Raw genomic sequence first — 20,619 nt, forward strand, 5'->3', positions numbered from 1 at the left:
GAACTACAGACATGCCAAGTTTTCCTGGACTACAACATTATGCGTATAAAACAAGTAAAATAATTGAATAATTAAATGTCTACTGCACGAGCAATAGTTGAAGCTTGTTTTGATTATTTTTGGTCATTTTGGAAATTATCTCCAGTAATCTAAAGTTCTTCAGTGCAAAAGAAGCAGCTTCGAAGGTTTATGTCAACGTTTGATTTACAGCATATTTGGGGTATTTTGCATAGTCTCGGAATATTGCCACCAAACCAATCCCATGAAAAGTTATTTCCCTTGGAGGACCATTTATTTAGTCAAGGCCGGAGTAGTTTAGCGGGATGGCTTTCATTTCACGGTTCATACTCTCAATGTGATTAATAAGTAAAATGCTGTTGAAGAGAGAGAAAAGCCGTCATTCAGTCCTATCTCTCTGGAATGGTAGGAAGACAGAATATCCTAGGGCATTAGGAGCTGTTGTCAATCACTGCTCGGAAAATCAAGCGTATTTGGATCTGGGTCTGACAAGTCCTCATCTGATTTAACACTCTCCACAGCTAGCTGGAAGAAGACAGGAAGTGTTAGTTAGAGATCAGTGTAACATCAGTGTGGCACAGTTCACTAGTGCTGCACTCAGAGTGACCACACTGGATTATTTGATGGGATTTTTTCCCTTCTATTTCAGCTTTGGTGATGAATTAATCTGATGTGTGACATTTGTTAATTGATTTTTATAATGAGTCACTACTTCCTCTGAGAACTGATTTTGTTAGGACATGTTTTCAGTTTCTGATTAACCTTGTGAGCTGTAGGTCCAGGAGGTCCCTCCAAAATATTCAAATTTCTGAAAATAGGCAAATTTGACCTTACTGGATGTTTATTCAACCACACTGTAGATAAATATACATGAATACGTGCAATAAAGTCTTGTACATAATCGATACATTATTCATTGTACTATTCCTTCACTAGTGTGAGCAAAAAATATACCGATAAATGTCCAAGCAATTTATGAGGAAACGCAGGAATTTAAAAACACAAACTTAGGGCCTTATGATTTCCGCGATCACGGAATCGCAGACGGAATCGCGGAATTGACCAATAAACACGGAATTTACTATTAAACGTGGAATTGACATAATTTCACCAAAATACTGTTTGTGGGGAAAAGGAATGGGGAAATTTACCCTGGGGGACCACTAATGCGTTGCACACCCAGTAACGTTACGCCACAGCCCCTCCCCTTCCAAAACAATTCAGCATGTCAAAGCGGCCGCTGCAATCGCCATCTGCTAAAAAACTAAGAAACTCCACGCTAACGCCAAAATTTAGAGCCGAACAGTTCCCGAATGACTACTACGTGTCAGGCGATATGTTATTTTGTAAATTCTGTCAACATACTGCTGACTGGACCCATAAAAATATGTGCACTGACAACTTGCTGTCCAAAACTCATGTGAAAAACAAGGAAAAGTACCAGCTGGATGCTAACAAGCAGGTAACCACGAGCCTACAGACATGCATCACCGGTTCTCTCAAGTCAGCGGACGCAAGCCGAGAGTGGAGAGAGAGAGGATTTTGTGGCTGTGTGTGCTGAAGCCGACATCCCATTAGAAAAGATGGCAAAACCCTGTCCGTTTCTAACGAAGCACTGGAGAATTTGGAGAAAAATAAAACGGATTTCATAGGGCTCTACAGACTATGACTTGACCCAAGTTTTACTTACTTTTTACTCAATGTATCCTCAAACAATAGGTCATATGATACAATGATGTCATCATGTTACATATGTGACAAAGGGAAATAAGTGGGGAAAGTAAGAAGAGTACCGACAACGCCACCTGGGGGAATGACACCCCAGGAGATACTTTTTCAAGAACTGTAAATTGAGTTGAAAATAAGGAATAGGGCACAAAGACTCCTTACTGAAACAAGCACAGAGACATGAAGTCAAAATAAACCAAATGTTTTACTGAATTTAGCAAAAATGAGCAAATAAGCAGTCTGGAGCTGCTGGGAGAATAGAAAAAAAACATCAGGCAAAAAAACAAAGGCAAATCAACACAAATACCAATAAGGGGGAATCAAAAATACTTTAAATTATAATTAGCTTAAAAGATTCTTGATCCAAAATCTAAAACCACAAGTGAGATAAAATATCCAGTCCAAGACAAAACTAAACTAAGCAAAACTAGGGGAAGTGAGCAGAGGCCACTCGTGGAGAGGCAGACCACAATGAAGAGTGCCCATGGATGTCACCTATTCACCTCAGGTGCAACACAGCAATACTCACAACAAAATGGTGCAATCTACACGTGTGTCTTGGTGCTTTTACTTGCATTAAGTGCCTAGCCTCCTAACAAGGTGGCACTCTGCTTCTCTGAAAAAAGCTTCTACAAAAAGAATTACAAACAAATGAACACAGTTGGTTTGATATAACAGTGAAATAAGTACAAGTTACACAAATCAACTATAAGGCACCTCTGATATAGGGCATTAACACAGGATCATTCATAGGCAGGACAACAGGGTTTCCACATGCATTGTGCGCAGATAAGGGATCAGTGTAAAGCTGTTAACAACCAGCCACAACAGGGAAGAGGACAGGAGCCAAAAGAATGAGCCCAGCCACCAAGGGCCTTATATAATCTGGCACTAATTAGGGGTGTGGTTCAGAGAGGAGGCAGGACTGGGCTGCATTTACAAGCACTAAATGCCTGGAACACACACTGCATTAAAGGAGCACCCCACCATACATACTTCACATAAGGTTAACTTTACATACTTAACTTAAAGTTACTTAGGTTAGGTTTAGGAAAAGAAACATGGTGATGACGTACCTTAAAATAACTCAAAGTTCACTTGGTTGCAGTTACAGGTAACGAACACTGGTGTCCTGGGGGAAAGTCCTGTGTATGTTTGACACATCCACCACTCTAGCCTGCCTCCTTACACAGACTTTCGCTCTTTATAGACAATTTCATTGTTATTTTGTTTCTTGGGCAACAGCTTTGGGTCCTGTTTACTTCCTGCCAGCTACTTATTTCAAAAGAAAATACAAAGGGACCCATTAAGAATGTTTCTGTTGTCAAGTTTGAAAAGGTCCATACTACTCCCGTCTTTCCCGTGATAGCAGCCTTCCCAATTATGTAGGTTACATATGAATTACTGGCTCATGATTACATGGGTTATAGTAGGCATACCTACAAAAAAGTGCAAGAGAAGAGCTTGTTTTACTCCTGGCATCAGAATAAAGACTATACAGATGGTCAAATCATTTAAATCTTGCCAAATACCGGCAGAACAATTACCAACAACTAGCAAACAACACATCTAATTACTTGTTTGCTTCAGACAATCAAAGATAAGGCATCACACACCACAACACTACCTGAGTTTGAACATGCTGAACAGGCTGTCTAAATGTTGCCCATCAATGCAAATGTGGTATATTAGTTACCACACGCAGATATTGCAGAAATAAGTAATGACAAGATGTTGGCACTGAACATAATGCAGCGTCTTGCGAAACATCTTGGCTGGAGATGGGGTTGCTTTTTTTTTTCCAGCGCACTCAGCAGCAGTTACACCCACTCACACCTGGAAGCTGCCCAGTACGACCACAGCATAACTGTATGATCCCTTTGACAAATGAGCAGCTTCCCTCGATCGACTTTCAAGGGATCAGGTATATAAAAACATGGCTTGTTATCAAAAACCTCTCAGTGAAAGAGCTAAAATTCCATCAAGCATTTGATCGCAGCTTGTTGTTACAATATAAAGTACAGATGGGTGACATATTAAAGGGAAAACCAAGATAAAGTGTGTTTGTGTAGGACTCCAGAACAGCTTCAGCGAGATTCTCCAACTCTCTGGAGCTCTGCTGGAGCAATTAAACACCATTTTCCCCAAAGTCATTCTATCATTTGGTGTTTTGATGCTGGTTGTGGAGAGCACTGTCTAACAAGTCCGTCTAAAGTCCCCAATAGCTGCTCAGCTCAGCTAGTGACTGTCAATAGCATATGAGTCATATAATTTTCAAACCCATCAAAGCATTCACTGACCCTGGTGCCCTATAAGGACACTCAACTGTTCAGGTATTTCCTTTAATCTGTCTTCTGCCTGCGTGCCCCCTCATTGTGATGTATGATTTATATAAAATGGTGTGTCCTAACATGAAGTTACAAGCTAATAGGAAGATGTTCCAAATGTAAAGTTATTACCCTCACCACCACATTCAGTGAACTAGGATGGTCAGCTTACATTGCTATGTAAAAATAAATAATAAAAAGGGGGAAAACAGGCTACAATGTCAGCTATACTACAGTTACTTTTACAGTTTATAGAAAAAAAATGACAGAAAAATAATTACTGAGAGAACCTGTTGATATATTCCATATAATGAATCACATGTTGGCCTGCTGCTGCTGCTGCTGTTTTTATAGCTGCCTCCCTCAGCACCTCCTCTCTGCCTGTCACCGCTTTAGAGGGCACCACCATTGTAAACAATGGGCGACACTGATTACAAAGCTTCATTTATAAAACTGCACCAACCTAAGGTAGCAACAGTCAACAAAGTATGGGCATGAATATTAAAATAGTTTTATCAGTGAAAATTTCAGGTCCGCGTTAACAGTTTGAACACACTGACCACATAATTAATTTCAATGCTGAGTGCTCCACAATAACTAACTGATGAATGAGAGCCAACGCTGAACACTGCCAACATTGTCAACACTGAAGACGAGGATGTCATCACTCATTGACTCGGCGCTTGGCAGCCTCTCTCGCAATTATAAAGAAAAGAAAATAGCAGCAGCAACAGCAGTAATAACACCTATATTTATTATAATTATTATTATGGATTTTAGTTGCCTGGGAACCAGACAAATCTGCGAGTTCGTGTTTTGTTTCCTCTGGCAGATGCATCTGGTCCCCATCTGCTTTGGACAGCAGTGATGTGTCGTACCAATCACAAGTGTTTATCTAATAGGGGGCGTATTTGAGGTGAAGACCTTAAGGCCAGAGATATACAACCCCAATTCCAAACAGTTAAGACGCTGTGTAAAACATAAATAAAAACAGAAGGCAATAATTTTCTTGAAAAGAAAGAGGAGTTTGCCATACTTCGGACAGGATTTGGCAAAAGTTAATTATACCAACTCATCTCTGCATGCCAGTTTGTTTACAGTTTCCCATCACTCGGGCATTATGTGGGTTGCTACAGCTTAAGGCTGGTAATGTTTAAGACTTTTTAGGACCTTTTTTACGTCACTCAAAAAGAAATTTGAGAACTTTGAGAAAACAAAACATGAACTGACAACAATTTTGCCCAAATGTTTATTGTAACATAATAATACATGGTGGAGGCGAGGGAAGAACAGAACTGGGGGATACCTGGTGTTTACTGGCAAGTTTGTGTTTCTCACTCTGCTTATGGAAATACGCTGACTTGAATCTCCAACATGCCAAGTTTGAAAAACTTTTTGCATAAAATACACCAAGCATCATATGCATTGCCTGTGCATTGCTGTGCCGCGAAATCTTGGTTAAATAGCAAGTTCTCTTTGAATGTGCACGTCCAGAGTACAATGATAGTTAGCTATTAGATATTGGATCCTCTGCTCTGAGCAGTCCGTGTTTGGTTTTTGCAGTTGATGTTGCCAATTATTTTGAGATTTTACAATGCAACGTCAGAAAAAGAAACCTTCATAAAATCCTATTTCCCATGTCTGAGAATTTTTAAAACTTTTAAAGGATTGGTTTAGGACATTTCAATACCAATTAAGGCCTTATTCTATATTTTATGAGGCCAGTTTGATTCAATAGAACTTTATTTATGCCTAAGTAAATTCTTGTGCTAGAGAATGTTTCTAATTCTAGTAACACTAAGTACAGTGACAACAATTTAACGTTCACAACCAGAACAACTGGTGAGTTTCTCGGGTCAGGGTCACCCACTGGGCCTAGTTTTAAAAGCAACAGCATATTAAATATCCGGCAAAATATTCAAATATACAAGATAAGGAGTGTTTTGAAGGAGCAAATGCAAAAGCCAATGCCTAATAGAGTGACAATAGAAGTAAGATCAGTACAAGATTCACTACAAATGAACTAAAATGGTGATAAAAGCAGACTGTGCCTGACGATTAATGCTATATTGCATACAGCAATGAGAAGTAGTATTGAACATGATTTTGAGTAGGGCTGCCCCCTAATAGTCGACCAAACGTTAGTCGACCAGACAGGTCATTAGTCGGCAAGATTTCATTGGTTGCTTAGTCACAAAAAAGCCCCAAAACAAAATGTGAAACTCTATCAGGAGTTGCGCCTTGTCAAAATAAATCAAAACCTACATGAGTGGACCATGTTGGAATGTAATTCGAAAGGACAGACACAGGAGGAGGCCACGCTCAGCAGCCAGACAAGAGTCATGTTACAAACCAATCACAGCTGACGGATATCTTTCCCTTCTTCCGTAAAATTTCAGTCTGATAATAATGGAAAAGTTGATCATGTTAGTGCAGGGCTACCCAGAGCTTTACATCTGTCCCACGGACGATAGGCCTACACACTTATAAACAGCGCCTGGACGATCAACTTTGCACTTAGGATTTCAGGTAAATAGGCTATAGGATGCTCATCAAGGTGGATAGACTATATGTTTGTGAATGCATTTCAACCTCAGATGCAACCTGCTGCTGCTGTACCCTTGACAGCTGGCACAAAAAAGGCACAAAAGTAGCGCCCAGCGCCTGACCTCGCATTTTATAGGCAGTTAAAGATGCAGCATGTGTACGGCCCCTAATTTCCAGGGCTGGTACCTGCGGTTATTACACAGGCTAGTTAAAAACATGTCAGGCAGGAAATCCAAAGTGTGGGATCATTTTGAGAAGGTGAAGGACGAACCCAAGGTGATACATAAACTCATCTTCATTGGTCGACTACAAATATGACGTATCTGAAACATGGAAGTAGCTACATGTCCATTAGCCACTTAGCACAATCATTACTGCTTTGCCGACAGCGCCATTAACAGGCGGCCCGCTCAGTGTGTGACGTGCACTTGTAGATAAAATATAGGCCTATATTAATGAAGGTTCATTAGTAGGGTTTGTATTTCTCTGTAATGTAGCACAGTGTTAACAATGTTACTGATACTATTCTTTCTCACACCTTGAACTCCAACCATTGTGTTGCCCCACCCAAAATATATAATGTAATACTTAAATTAATATCATAAATGTGAAGGCGACTAGTCGACTAATGGCCCTAAATGACGACTACTGGTCGACTAGGAAAATTCCTAATCAGGGGCAGCCCTAATTTTGAGTAAATGACATTCCCATGCTTAAGTGTTTTGATTGGCTGGTACTACTCTGCTGTGATTGGCTATCTACAGTGGACCTTGTCACTAGCCACTCAGCACCACATCACATATTGATAACATTGATAACTCCACTTGAAGTTGAAAATGAGCGGCTCCATTATCACATTTAACCTTAATACATACATTTTTAATTAGGGTCTATTCCAAGTCTTTCTTCCTCCTGCTCAAAAATAACCTTTTTTTCCAGTGGTGTTGTTATTAATAAAATGTATGTGATTCTAGAACAACATCACCGCAGACACAATACCCTTTCTGATTATCGGATTTGTTCAATTATGCAACACAACACCACATTACAAGTATTTGCAGATGCAGGCTTGATGCTACTTGAACAACTCTGCAGCTTATGATTATTCTGAATTTCCTACATGTCGCACCTCTGGCCAAACAAACTGTTTATCAGCAGGAAGATATAGAGTTCAGCTAAAACTCCACATTCTCCCTATGGCAATGTATGCATGATTAATACGGCTTGTGTGCATACAGTACACTCACCAGCATCTAACCAGTGTCTGCAATGACTCACACAGCCCTTGGCAGGTGGGACAATATCCATCTAATTTCTGAGGAGTGTGTTGGTGCCATCCTCTGCTTTGTCGTTTTTAACGGTGTACGATCACCTGTCATTTTGATTAAGTAAGCTCTTGAATCTTCTCCGGTGTTATTAACTTCAATTTCCATTTTTCCCATACATACTCAAACACTGTGGCTAGATGGAGGAGAGGGAAAAAAAACCTGTGACCTCTTTTGAAGTCTGGTCTCTAATGACTTGTCTCTTTCTGGGTGCTCAGCAATGTTTTAAATATTGCATCAACATCACATATTTTCATGGTCGAATGATGAATGGATGTTGGAGGATATTTACTAGAAATTATCACACTGAATATGGTAATATATGTGATGCAGTTGAAAGACCTGGTGTATCTGACCAATCCTGACCGGTATAATACTATATATTAAACTATATGTTTGTGCCAGTGTGTGTGAGACAGACAGAGACTGTAGCCGCACATGGATGTTGGATTCAGGGACTTTGTGCAAATGTCAGCAGGCCTCTCAGCACCTCCCAAGCAGCCTAACTGGAAATGGCACTGAGACACTGCTGACCATATGGCTCTTGTAATTAATCGTGCCGATTAATTTTTGGCTCGCCCTCAATGTCTGCACAGTCACTTATGTAATACCAGAACCCTATGAGCAAGCACTTCCCCGAGCCTTTCATAATGAATGTTAGAATATGAACAGAAGGTCGCGTGTCGGTAAGGTCAACACAACAGCAGAGAGCTTGATTTCATTCAGAAAAACATTGAGTTAATTTAGATCCATCTAGTAATTTCATACTCCTTAATGCATAACATCAACAGAACGGAATAATTCAGAAATTATGGGGAAATATGCTGTCAATAGAAATTACTTCTCCTCTTTCGCATTCAAAACAAATTCAGTTTTAAAACTAATTATTTTTAATGGAGTGAGAAAACTATTTATTTAGACTATAATATTAAAACTCTGTTATTTCACTTGTTTTAATGGAGCTAAAGGACAAAATCTGCATGTTAGAAGTGTACAATGTTACATGTAGCATCTGGCTAATATGGGGAGTACTATTGTAGGGACACTAATGGAATAATGTAACCAGTTAAATAGGGACTTGACCGATTTGAAACATCAAAGATCCTGGAGAGCACAACTGCATATATGAAAAAAGTTGTATAAAGCCTTTTGTGCCACCAAATTAGGGTTTTAACGGTTTATGATTTTTACAGTACGATAACCGCCTCAGAAAATATAAGGGTTTCATGGTTTCACGGTGTCAGTGTTGCGCAGTTATGTGGCAGTTACTGTAACTTATTACTACTGAAATTTCAGTCATAATATTACAGTTACCCCAGAACCAGTGTTACTTGTGTTATCACATGGCTACTGTCTTGGACTCATTTTTGTAATTGTTGTGCTGCACATGCACGTTATAAAGCAGCAAGCTAGTCACAAAACGCCTACCTTAGCGGTTGGAAATATTGCCATTACTTTGATTGTGCTGGAAGGAAAGATGACAGGAAAACTGTTCCTGCAGGTAGTCGCACTAAAACTCTTTCCAATCCAGCTGTGCCAACAGCAGCCACTGCTCTTCTGTCCAGTTCGGCTTTCTCGTTCTTTTTTTCTCCATTTCGTTCGTTGTTTTGGTCATTCTGCCAAATCAAACCGCTTTTTACAAGGAGGCCAGCAATCACAGTAATTGCTGACAGCTGAGTCTGCGTCCACCATTAATATCAAATAGATTAAGTAGTAAAATTACCAGCATGGCGAGTAAACATCACAATAAGCAAATCAATATAATAATCAGCATGTGAATGAGGTAGGTTCAAACATTTTGAAGCTGTGTAACAATTCATTTAAATTTGCTGAGTTTCATCAACATGACATAAAATTATTTTCACGATTACACATTTCTTAATACAGTCTAAGTTCCATGATCAGTTGATTTCACTGTCCATTCATTACTAGGAACGTTTTTCTTTTTCTTTTTTCTTTTTTCCTTTTTGTAACAACCAATCACAGCTTTTAGAAGACTGCGTCATACCTAGCAACGGGGTCAACCACACCTCCTCACAAAGATAAAAGTTTCTGTCCCCTCCTTGCTCAGAGTTGCTCTCAGAAACTTCCTGAATCACTTTTAAGCTAAGATTCCTTGCTAGGAATTTTTAGGCTAAGTTAGGAGCTCTCTGAGAGGACCCTGCCAAAGGTGAGCCCTTCTTGGCTGCAGAGATCGACTGTAGGGCTACACTGGCTAAACAACCAAAACTGGGTTTTAATCGTGGACACCTATAGGCTACAAAGAAGTAATGAAGCTTGTGGCTGGATATGTGGTGGATGAAATGTAATATTATTATTACTTTTGGAAAGAGTAACGAGCCCAAAACTGCACGGTATACAGTATTACATTTTATCATTAATATAAGCTGTAGCAATGGCTCTTAAAGGAAACAACAAAAAACAGAAGGGTTTTTGGTTAAACACGCGCTCTGTTATAAATGAAACTTGCAACTATTGTTCTCCTGGAAGAATGTATAAAAAAATCTGACAAGCAGTAAAAGTGGAAAGGAGGTGCAAACAGATAAACTCCTTCCAGTTGCATTTCTTTTCAATAAAGTAGATAAACGCATGCACACAATATGATAGATACCAATTTTTAGACCACCATATAAAGTTTCACAGTGTACTGCTGCAACCCTAGTCCAGATGAAGCTGCGTCAACTCTGATAAATTGCCTCAAGTGATGTAACATGAGTCAGCATGGTTGGGGCTGAAGAATACAAGCTTGAAAATGAAAGAAGGAGGTGAGCTTACCAGACGTCTGCAGCCTACTCATCATCTCTGCTTTAGGCCAGTGACTCAACACTACATTAGCCTGTACTAACATAACAAACCTGATTCTCCGACCAACGTGTTGGTGACTAGTTTTGACAAGGCAGAAAAATGCGTGGAATTGCTGCACTGATTTTGATTTTTTAAATATTTATTTCTCATATAAAAAAATCAATAATGCAACAAATCAGTCCTGCTCATTGATTGGCAGTATTTTGGCCTTATTAAACTGCCCCATATTAAAGACATAGCTGCAACAGTACCGTATAAACCGTATGCAGAATCTTGGATGGTAGACAAATGTATATAATCATCACACTAATGTTTGCACTTAGCATTTTTTTTTCCTCCCAGATGACAGTGTGGGTATTTACTGATACATTGGTGTTTATTACACACACACAGCCCGAGCTGAAAAGGAAGGAGCCACTGCAGCACTAAGTAAATACCGAAATACTTCACTGTCATTTCACATAGCCTGTGACGTGCAACTACTGCAAGTACACACGGCCTTGATATAGGCCAAAACACTTCACAGTACAAGAGTTATCTATTATGTATTGTTTACCGCTCTGTTAAAGTAATGTATCCACGGGAAAGGTGAAGAATTGCTCGCAGGCATTTACCAGATGTTCATTCATAAAACAAAATATGTTCATTTTAAATGCCCCGCTCGTTTCAGCGCAGCCATACTGGATTTTTTAACAACCCACTGTGACCATGAACAATATGCAATGCTGTCTTGTATATTTGATGAAAGATAACTAAGGTGATGCTATCAGCGTCATGTGCTGGAGACACTGGTGCATGTCCGCATCTCTTTATCTATCTTTCACAGTGTTCCTCTCTGTTTATGCAGGGCATGTTTTGTTGTTTTTAATTACTTTATTCATTTTCACCCCTGAGATTTAAGGTGACCTATAATTGAGGTGTACAGTTTGTCTACCTTGTACAGCAAAAGCCCTAATTTGTATGCACTGAGCCGTCAAAGAGTCTGCGTCACCTTCTGTGTCATAGGGCACCACACTAATCGTCCTTGGATGACTAAAGAGCTGGGATTATGACACTGTTTTCCCCCCTTTTTCTCCTTATAGGAATGCAAAGGTCGGGCCTTCAGAATATTAGTCATACTATCTGCGCGTGGGGAGTCAGAGGGTGTCGCTGGGGGGAGCCTGGAGGGCTCATGCTAGTTGGTTTTCGAGTCTCATCCTTCTGCTGCTCTCTCACCTTAACTCAGGGATTGATAAGACTTCTGCTCCTGCAGCTGTGCTGCTCTGGAGCGTTGCACGGTGATAACAGACCAGCGAGACGTCAAGCTGTTATCTCCTTGATGCTGACATTCACCTCATATACTTGGTAACATGTGTCCAAAAGCTACAGTGCTCTCACTGAGTAAGCTGCAGGGAACCAAGGGGGCAAAACACAGTGAGGGAAGACTGCTCACATTCTGACAACTGAACACGAAATGCATTCACAAACAGACGGTCTATATCCACTTACTGAGGCACAGATTTATGTTTCTGACTAATCCCTTTTTATATTAGCACCACTACTTATCACCACTACTACTACTTATCATTATTGTTAGCTGGCTTGTCAGAAAGCAGCAAAGCCGGCCTAGGAAACTGTATTATTGTCGTATTTTGATGATAGCTTGCCTAAACTCATGAATGTATAGAGAACTGGATACAGCGTTTGGAGGTGGGGCCCCATACATTCCTATGAAAGCTGCTCAGTGGCACATGAGGCCAAAAAAGTTTGACTTCCCAGGTATAAAATTATCTGGTCTCTCGCATCTGTGGGCCCATAGAGCAGGCACACTAAAGACTTCGTAGTTCGAGTGGCTAGTTTCCAGTTTAGCGCTCCGCTAACTTGAAGGGGGTTACAATGAGTTAATGGTGCGACTCTTGTAGAATTTTAAAATGTTATCTGACCAACCAAGAGTCATTTTGTGGGGGTTGCGAAACTCAAAAAAATGTATCCACTAATTCAAAGAAGTCTCTTTCCCAATGTAAGTCTATGGGGAAAAGCCTTTTTTGGCATCATGGCATCATATGGTGGATCCGGAACTTGTAATTCCACCGTTTGTCAAATTGGCTTCAAAACCTGACACTGTTCCTGGGGGTTTAGCTAATCTTAGGTTCATCAGGTTACCCTTGGTCGTTTCAGGTCATATGTGATTTGTTTTTTTAGGATATTTAGATACAGCGAGTAAGATTTAGCTTTACGACAGATACACATTTGTGTGAATTAAAGATGCAGCTGAACCTACAGTAATTCTACTGAAACAATTGCATAGAAAGTGTCCAAGTAATTCAAGAACTATCCGCAGTGGAAAAATGAGAGAAGACACAATACACGCTTTGAAGCCATCATTCCTTTTTGTTTCAAACATGACACAAGTTGGACAGGACCTGTTGTGAGACAATGCGTTTTGAGACACTTTGTTCTTCAGGATTAAATTAAGTTTTACATTAAAAAGAGGTTTGTACTTCATAAGCGCCGGCAATAAAAGGGAAGGATGTACCTTATCTCTGCCTGTACTCTCGCTCGCTTTTATTACGGAGGTAATTTGCATTTTAATTTGGAGCTTGAACCTGTGCTTAATAGAATTAAACTGAGAGACACATTGACATGGTTTTCTGACCCCTCCAAGGCCTGCTAGTACAGGAGGGGCAGAATCACTCAAGTTGTAGCGAGGCATGGGGTTGACCCCGGCTGAGATAAGCCTTAGAGGTAAACATTGGCTCCTTAAATGCCAATTACTACCATCATTTTCAACAAACTCCCTGCAGAGGCAGTGCATTAACCTGTAAAATGGTGTGTTATTGAGAAAACACAAATCAACGAGATATTTTGATTTTGCTCTCCCCATAAAATATTGCCTCTTTGGTGTACAAGATTGGAGGACCTTGCACAGAAAGCAAAACAGCATTGTCTTTTTCTCTTTAATGCACAGCAAGATTGCGGTTTGTTTTTCCATAATAACTCCCAGGCCTGTATCTGTGAAATTGGAAGTGGGCTTGCCAGACATTTGAATGTTTACAGCAGCTTTGAATTTCCTATTCCAGTCAATATTAGGTTAGGCTAGGGGGGAAATAGCTTGAGAGGGGGAAGTGCTATGAAGCATGAACAGCCTAGCTGTCGACCTACAAGAAAGAGAACCAGACAGAATGAAGTTTGGCATTTTATAATTAGAGATGAGGGGCTGGAGCAGCAAACAATGCATTTCAACTGGCACACGTCAATGTCTTCTACTGTACGTACAATAGCAGGAGTGAGATGTAGCATGAGATGCCTGCCTCAAATAATAACAGCACGACTCCACTAAAGTATGCAACTGTTCATTTTATTACACGATCAGTTTCTCTGCTTTCAGTGCCTCAGACTAAACTAAAAGAGGCTTTATTGTCTCCGCTTCTGACGTTTTGTTGGCTTCCTATAGGCTCTGTTCCTCCCTCTGTATACAGTGTGAGTCATCGAGTCACAGACAGACAAGTCTAAACACCATGTTCTTCCAAGAGTTGTCAGCCTTGACCTTTAAGGTGGTTTTAATAAAGGTATAATTGACACTGGAAAGACTGCAGCAGAAATACAAAAAGCTAGAAAAGGTCTGAATGAAACATAATTTTGCACCGAGGCCAAATTAGTGAGATCTGAAAAGATCATGGCCAAAGATACTGAGCACAGTCAACTGCTACTTCAGCAGCCTATTTACAGCTCTGCTTAACAGTGTGGTGGTGTCTGCCTACACATCTTAAATATCTATGACACCCTTGAAACATATAAGTGCTCAGCCATATCATAGCAACAAATAGGAATAATTCAGTGGTGCAGCAATACAAAAATGTGACAACTTCTTTCATGCATAGAGAAAAGAAGAGGACATATGTAGAGAAACACACACTCCAGCTTCTCTAGTGTCTTTGACTCACTACATCTCTGCAGTGTTGAGTCTAGAGGATGAAGCTGCAATCAACAAAGAAGCCTGTGGAGTCCTCCTCACCCTCGAGACTGGGAGCCAATACTTGTAAGCTGTGCTCAAGGAAAGCTCAGGGCACGTCTCTTCACGTTTTGGGACTGCCCTCCTGTCGAACAATTCTGGAACAATGTCACAACCAAACTATCTAATCTGATACATGAAACAGCGCCTGTAACTATGTGTGTGTTGATGCTAAATAACCTGTCAATTCTTAACCTTTCCGAACTCAAAAAGTGTGGGATTTTAGCCGCACTGACAGCCGCCAAGAAAATGATTTCAACTTGCTGGAAGCCACCTCATTCTCCTACTATCAGAGCTTGGACCTTTTTGGATGTCACATACAGAGAGCTCTCAACAGCTCAAATTAATGGGGCTAATGAGAAAATATTAAATGCCTGGTGCAGTACTGCTGAATCTTTGAAAGACATGTTATAAGGTCAATGTATTGCCTTTAGGTGTCCCAGCTTAGTGCGCTAAGATGTCTTGTTACCTCTGTCTTGTCTATTTGGTTGTGTGTTTGATGCACTTGTGTATGTGTGTATTTGTATGTATGTGTGTTTTGTATTTATGCACTTTATTTTGTTTTATTTTTACCATTACTTTGCTTTATTTCACCCTTCTTAGGATTAACCATTTGATTATATTATTGTATTGTGATCTGCAAATGAAAACATGATATTTATGGGGGATTGCCAAAGAAAAAAACAAAACACCAAAAAACAATTACTAGTACAAAACATATACAGTATGGTAATGCTATTCAATCACTGAATATGCATTATCCAGAATAAAAGCACCACTATGTATTAGTACAGGGTTTTAATCAGTAAAATTACCATCAAAGAAAACACAGCAGCTTGCTCCATGCACGCCAGTCAATCACTCACCATATGTGGGTGACTTTCTCTGAGAAATCCTAAAATAATTCTGTATTCTCCGTCCATATCTGTCAGTCTGCCACCTCAGTCAAACCTAGATTGCACTTACTGGCACCTGCAAGTATAGCTTTGGCCTTGAACAACACACAGGCTGCTGCCAATTGCTTACCATTGAGCAAAGCACTGATACTGGAGCCAGTAGCGCAAGGTAGTTTTGATGGGCCCCCAGTGCACACTATTATGGACATATTGCCTCGTCACGTGATCTGAGACTTGACATTGGATAACATTCACAAACGTATTACCCAGCAATCATCATTGCATACCTGTATTTAACAAAAAATACCAAAGGAAATAAGAAATTAAGAAATTATTTATCTAGTTTAACAATTTTAATAGTTTATTTATAGTTACAGAATAGCTGATTTTTAGAATAGTTGGTTTATAGTTATAGAATACACATATCATTTTGTTATAGATGCTATTTTATTGACTATTTTACACCGTGCAGTGGTTAGCACTTAACAGCAAGAGGTGCTCCTGGTTCGAACCCAGGGTGGGGGAGCCCCTGCATGTTCTCCCTGTGTGAGTGGGTTTCTTCCGGGTACACAGCTTCCTCCCACAATCCAAAGACATGCATGTATGGTTAATTGGAGACCTTTAAATTGTCCGTAGGTGTGAATGTGAGCGTGAATGGTTGTCTGTCTCTATGTGTCAGCCCTGCCATAGTCTAGCGACCTGTCCAGAGTGTACCATGCCTCTTGCCTAATGTCAGTTGGGATAGGCTCCAGCACCCCTGCAACCCCCAACAAGACAAGCGGTTACGGAGAATGAATGAATGGATGAATGAATGAAATCATGACAGAGATAGGTTTGCCTTTTTCACTGGCATATATATAGCAAATGGGACTATTGTTAATTTAATGAGAGTCCTTCTTAGAACACAGGCATGTTTTCAAAGTGGCAAGCACTCATAAGGGCCCATTCTCCACCTAACACATTGTTGGAAGGCCCACTCTCTCTATGGGCCCCCATCTCACAGGCCCCAGTACAGCTGCACTGCTTGCACTATCTTTGTTTACGCCCCTGACGGGAACTGTTATAGGCTACTACTAATTTTAAGCAGCAAAAAACACACAGCAGGGTGAGATATCTTACCTTAAACCAGGTGTTTATTCTTTGCCTTCCTCTGCAGAAATATCCACCACCATACAGGGCACCATAAAGACTTGGCTCATCTTATTTCAATATATCCTAGCTTGGAAAATGAAGCTCCCAGGGGTGCCGTAATTATGCTATCAGCGAGTAGCTAGCTAGCGTGCTAGCTAGCATAGCTGTCTGTTTCACCATCCTCTTAAGCGTAATTGTAGTAGTCTGCTTAGTCATTTGGTTCCTTAAGTTAAATGTTGATTCTGTAGCCTGTTTCCACCATTAAAAGTTCATACAGCTGTAATTTGTTTAGCTCACTGTCTAAAATGATGCTTACATCCGGCGAGTGTGCAACAGCGCCTCCCTGTGTTCGCCAGAGTGAACTACTGCGGATGTAGGCCACATAATGAAATAGGCTTTGCCTCTAAAGAAAAGGCTATTCAACGCTATTTATGTGTTTTGTTATCTGTCACTTTTGGGGGGTAAATTAATCATTGTCATTCAAATAACTTCAGCCTCTTTGCATTCATCCTCCACTGACTGACTGACACTTTCATTAAGTTTCCAGGGTGGCCACAGTTATTGCAAGCCACCCCCTGCTGCCACCTATTTCTGCACTATTTATAAATTTAGCAGTTATGAGCATCCCCCAGCACATTTTATTGAGGCTGTTTGTATGTCACACTGTATACTACTGCCCCTGCAAAATAATGAAAATGTGTTTGTTGTGAGAGGTTGAGTCACCCTCACTAAGTCAAGGACAAAAGTGAATATTATCATGAGAAACTTTATAGTATTTGTGTTATTTTGCAGGAGGCTTCTTTTTTCCTTGCTCTGCCTGATGCAGACAAACATCTTTGCCACTAGCACATTATACAGTATGTACCATGTGGTCTTATCTTGCCATTTTCCATAGTGGCGCCATGAATTGCCAATGCATGTTGAAGCCTAAAGGCTGTTGCCACTAGAATAGAATGATTAGTCATAGCCCAAGTGTTGCAGTGGCACTGAGCTGCTGGCATCACTGGGGAGATCCACAATTTAATGCCTATTAATTCAGAGAGACAAACTGTGCACTTCATTTGATCTTCTCTTTACCCCATGAAATAAAGTGCTGTATTTAGTAATATTGTGTGCTTGACACTTCATGAAATATCTTGCAGACAAAAACCCCCGAGTCACAAATTCATGCAGCTTTACTCGAGGTATCCTTGTTGCTTTTTCCTATTTTCCGAGTGGATTGCTCGAGCGCATACACTGATTTGTAATTCAATGAAAGATTTTCCCCATCTTATGATTAAAGATGGAGGCTTAATTGAAGCAACTCGAAGTTCTTAAAACCTTCATTAATCAAGTAATGCAAACAGACACGTTCCCAGTGGGAAGGTCACCCTGGTGCTCCACTAACTGAAACATATGTTTAATGATCACAGGTGAAGTGGTAAGAATTGTCCAACTGAAAACACTACTGGCATTTGATAGAAAAATCTTTCCTTAGTATAAACCCATGTAGATAATAGATTTCTTATTGTACTCACGTGGATAATGATTTACCTTTAAACATCTAAGGCAACATTAAAATGTTTTTAACTAGGCAATAAGGCTTAAAATGTCTGCAAATAGCCTATGCCAAAAAAGAGCGGTCCTGCATGGCAAAAAGATGCAGAGCAACAAAATGAATGTTATATTCAACATATAAAGTTTTTACAAAGAAGAATATACTGTAAAACTTCAATTAAAACCCTAGTCACAATAAAATTGTCAGTCTCTTTTACTACATGTAGCCAAAATGTGGCTACACATTTTGAAAAATATAGGCCTGGTGTGGTTGCCAAGCAGTTCGTTTTTATAGTTCTTTTGATGTATAAAACCAAATGTAATTATGACTACCCACTAGAGCTAACATTAGTCAACTGTTTATTGCACATACAGATATATCTTTAACTATTGTCATTATGGAGATGCTTCACGTCATTAGCTTGGTTCATTTCATTTTACTGAATCCATAAGCACCAGAGAAGATTCATTCAGATTTACCAGCATGAAGGAAAAGCAAAGGGTGACTCCCTTCCTCTGAAGCTGTCATGAAGTCAGAATGTGTGTCCATTCCTCAGTTACTCGGTAAGTTATTCATATCCCTTTAGTCCGCAAGGGTCCACCAATCAAAAGAATCAAAAGGGTTTTTTATAGAAATTAATCCAAGTTATGAATATTGTTTTAACAGCATAACTACCATAACATAACATATGACAAGGTTTTTAAATCCTATTTTTTCATACAAGTATTATTCATGCTGCTTCGAATAAACAATTTGATCATGTTTCCTATCTGTTGCTGAGCAACAGTTCTGTATGAAAGGGATTAAAGGCCTGTCCCATATAGATGCCTGTCCCACATATAGGCCTGTTGAGTTCAGTGATATATGAGCAAATAATACCCCAGGCTACAAATTGAAGTTTTAAGGTATGGATCCTAGTGATGTCTGTTTTGTGTTGATATGAAGTAGCCCAGACTGTGGATATCTTTGGAGTCAATCTCTGTTTATTCCTGACAACTCTGACAGCAAGAGGTAAAACAAAATCCTCCGTCAATTACAATCATATTACCTTTTTTTTTATTTTACCTTTTACCTTTTTATTTGCACACATAGTAAAAAACAACATAGAATCCAGAGAAATAATAGAAAAAAAATAAGGATGTGACAAGAGAGGTCAAGAAGCTATAAGCTTATATAACGGACCTCCCCTCAACTTAAGATAAAAAAACTTAAGTCGAGTCCCTACACAAATTAAGTGACACAGGAATATGTTGGCATAAGATGAACTTATAAACAGCTTAACAGCGCTAAAACACAGAAATTAGTACGTGAGCAATGTTACATACCTCTCCCATGGAGTACAACAGCAAAAGGGAAGAGATAAGGTGGGGGACACCCCTATAAAGGTGGGGTACCCCCAAAGGTGAACATAGAGGCACAGACACTGTGTATCACATACTGACTGTAGGGGCCTAAGCATGTCATAATTATAATATTTAATATTACAAATGTACATTTGACTTTGTTACACATATTACTGCTGTATAACTGACCCTGTTACATTTGGATGTAACCTTTCTGTAATTACCAACATTTTGATCACTAACTGTAATTTAATTACTTCTCCTCAATTACTGTAGCTAATTACAATTGTGTATGTTTTGTAATGTAATTACATGTAACTTGTTACTCTCTAACAGTGGCAATAATTAGCTAGTGTACAGTAGTTTTTAGACATATAGGCTGTAATGCAGTCTAGGTTTGTCCACTACATTCACTTAACAAACAAGTCCTGGTACAAGAAAACTTTATTGGTGTCAGTTTTCGACATAGATTTGACTCTCGAACATCTCAGTGTGAATTTGAAAAATAAATTGTGTTGTCGCATTTCTGCACTCAAAACACAGTCATCCAAAATCACCTCATGATGTAATGCCCACCCAAATAAAGTTAAAATATGTACTTAAATGTGTACATTAATAAAAGTCAATTTCGGATACATAAAATAGCTAAACATAATGAAATGTTAAAATGTTTTGCAGAAATATTGGGGAAAGCGGAACCTCACATTGCGGGGTTTTACTCTCTCAGGTGTTAATTAAAAACCGGAAGTAGATTCATCACGCGCATACAGTGACTAAGCTAGCTAATTTAAAAATAAAGTTCAGCATTAAAACTTAGTTTAAAGTTCTGGTGACCATAGGTTTACCATAGAGGGGAGTAAATGTGCTGCAGCTCCTGGGGAAACAAGTGTTTTTCGGCGAGGTGAGAGCAACAAGTGAAGAAGTCAAGTGTAACGATGCTAACATGTTAGCAGCTAGCATTGGTCAGGTGC

General features: G+C 39.7%; 1 protein-coding gene across 2 annotated transcripts in view; it reads right to left on the bottom strand.

Moving 5' to 3' along the window:
* The window catches only part of LOC126388861 (glutamate receptor 3), a 170,557-nt gene extending 153,535 nt beyond the window's left edge, over positions 1-17,022 (bottom strand). For both annotated transcript variants that reach the window (XM_050042194.1, XM_050042193.1), the window contains exon 1: positions 16,757-17,022. The gene's annotated coding sequence lies outside the window, so the exon portion shown is untranslated. The remainder of the gene's footprint in view (positions 1-16,756) is intronic.
* Positions 17,023-20,619: the final 3,597 nt, after the last annotated feature.

The sequence above is a fragment of the Epinephelus moara genome, chromosome 4 (genome assembly GCF_006386435.1).
Source record: "Epinephelus moara isolate mb chromosome 4, YSFRI_EMoa_1.0, whole genome shotgun sequence".
Lineage (NCBI taxonomy): Eukaryota > Metazoa > Chordata > Actinopteri > Perciformes > Serranidae > Epinephelus > Epinephelus moara.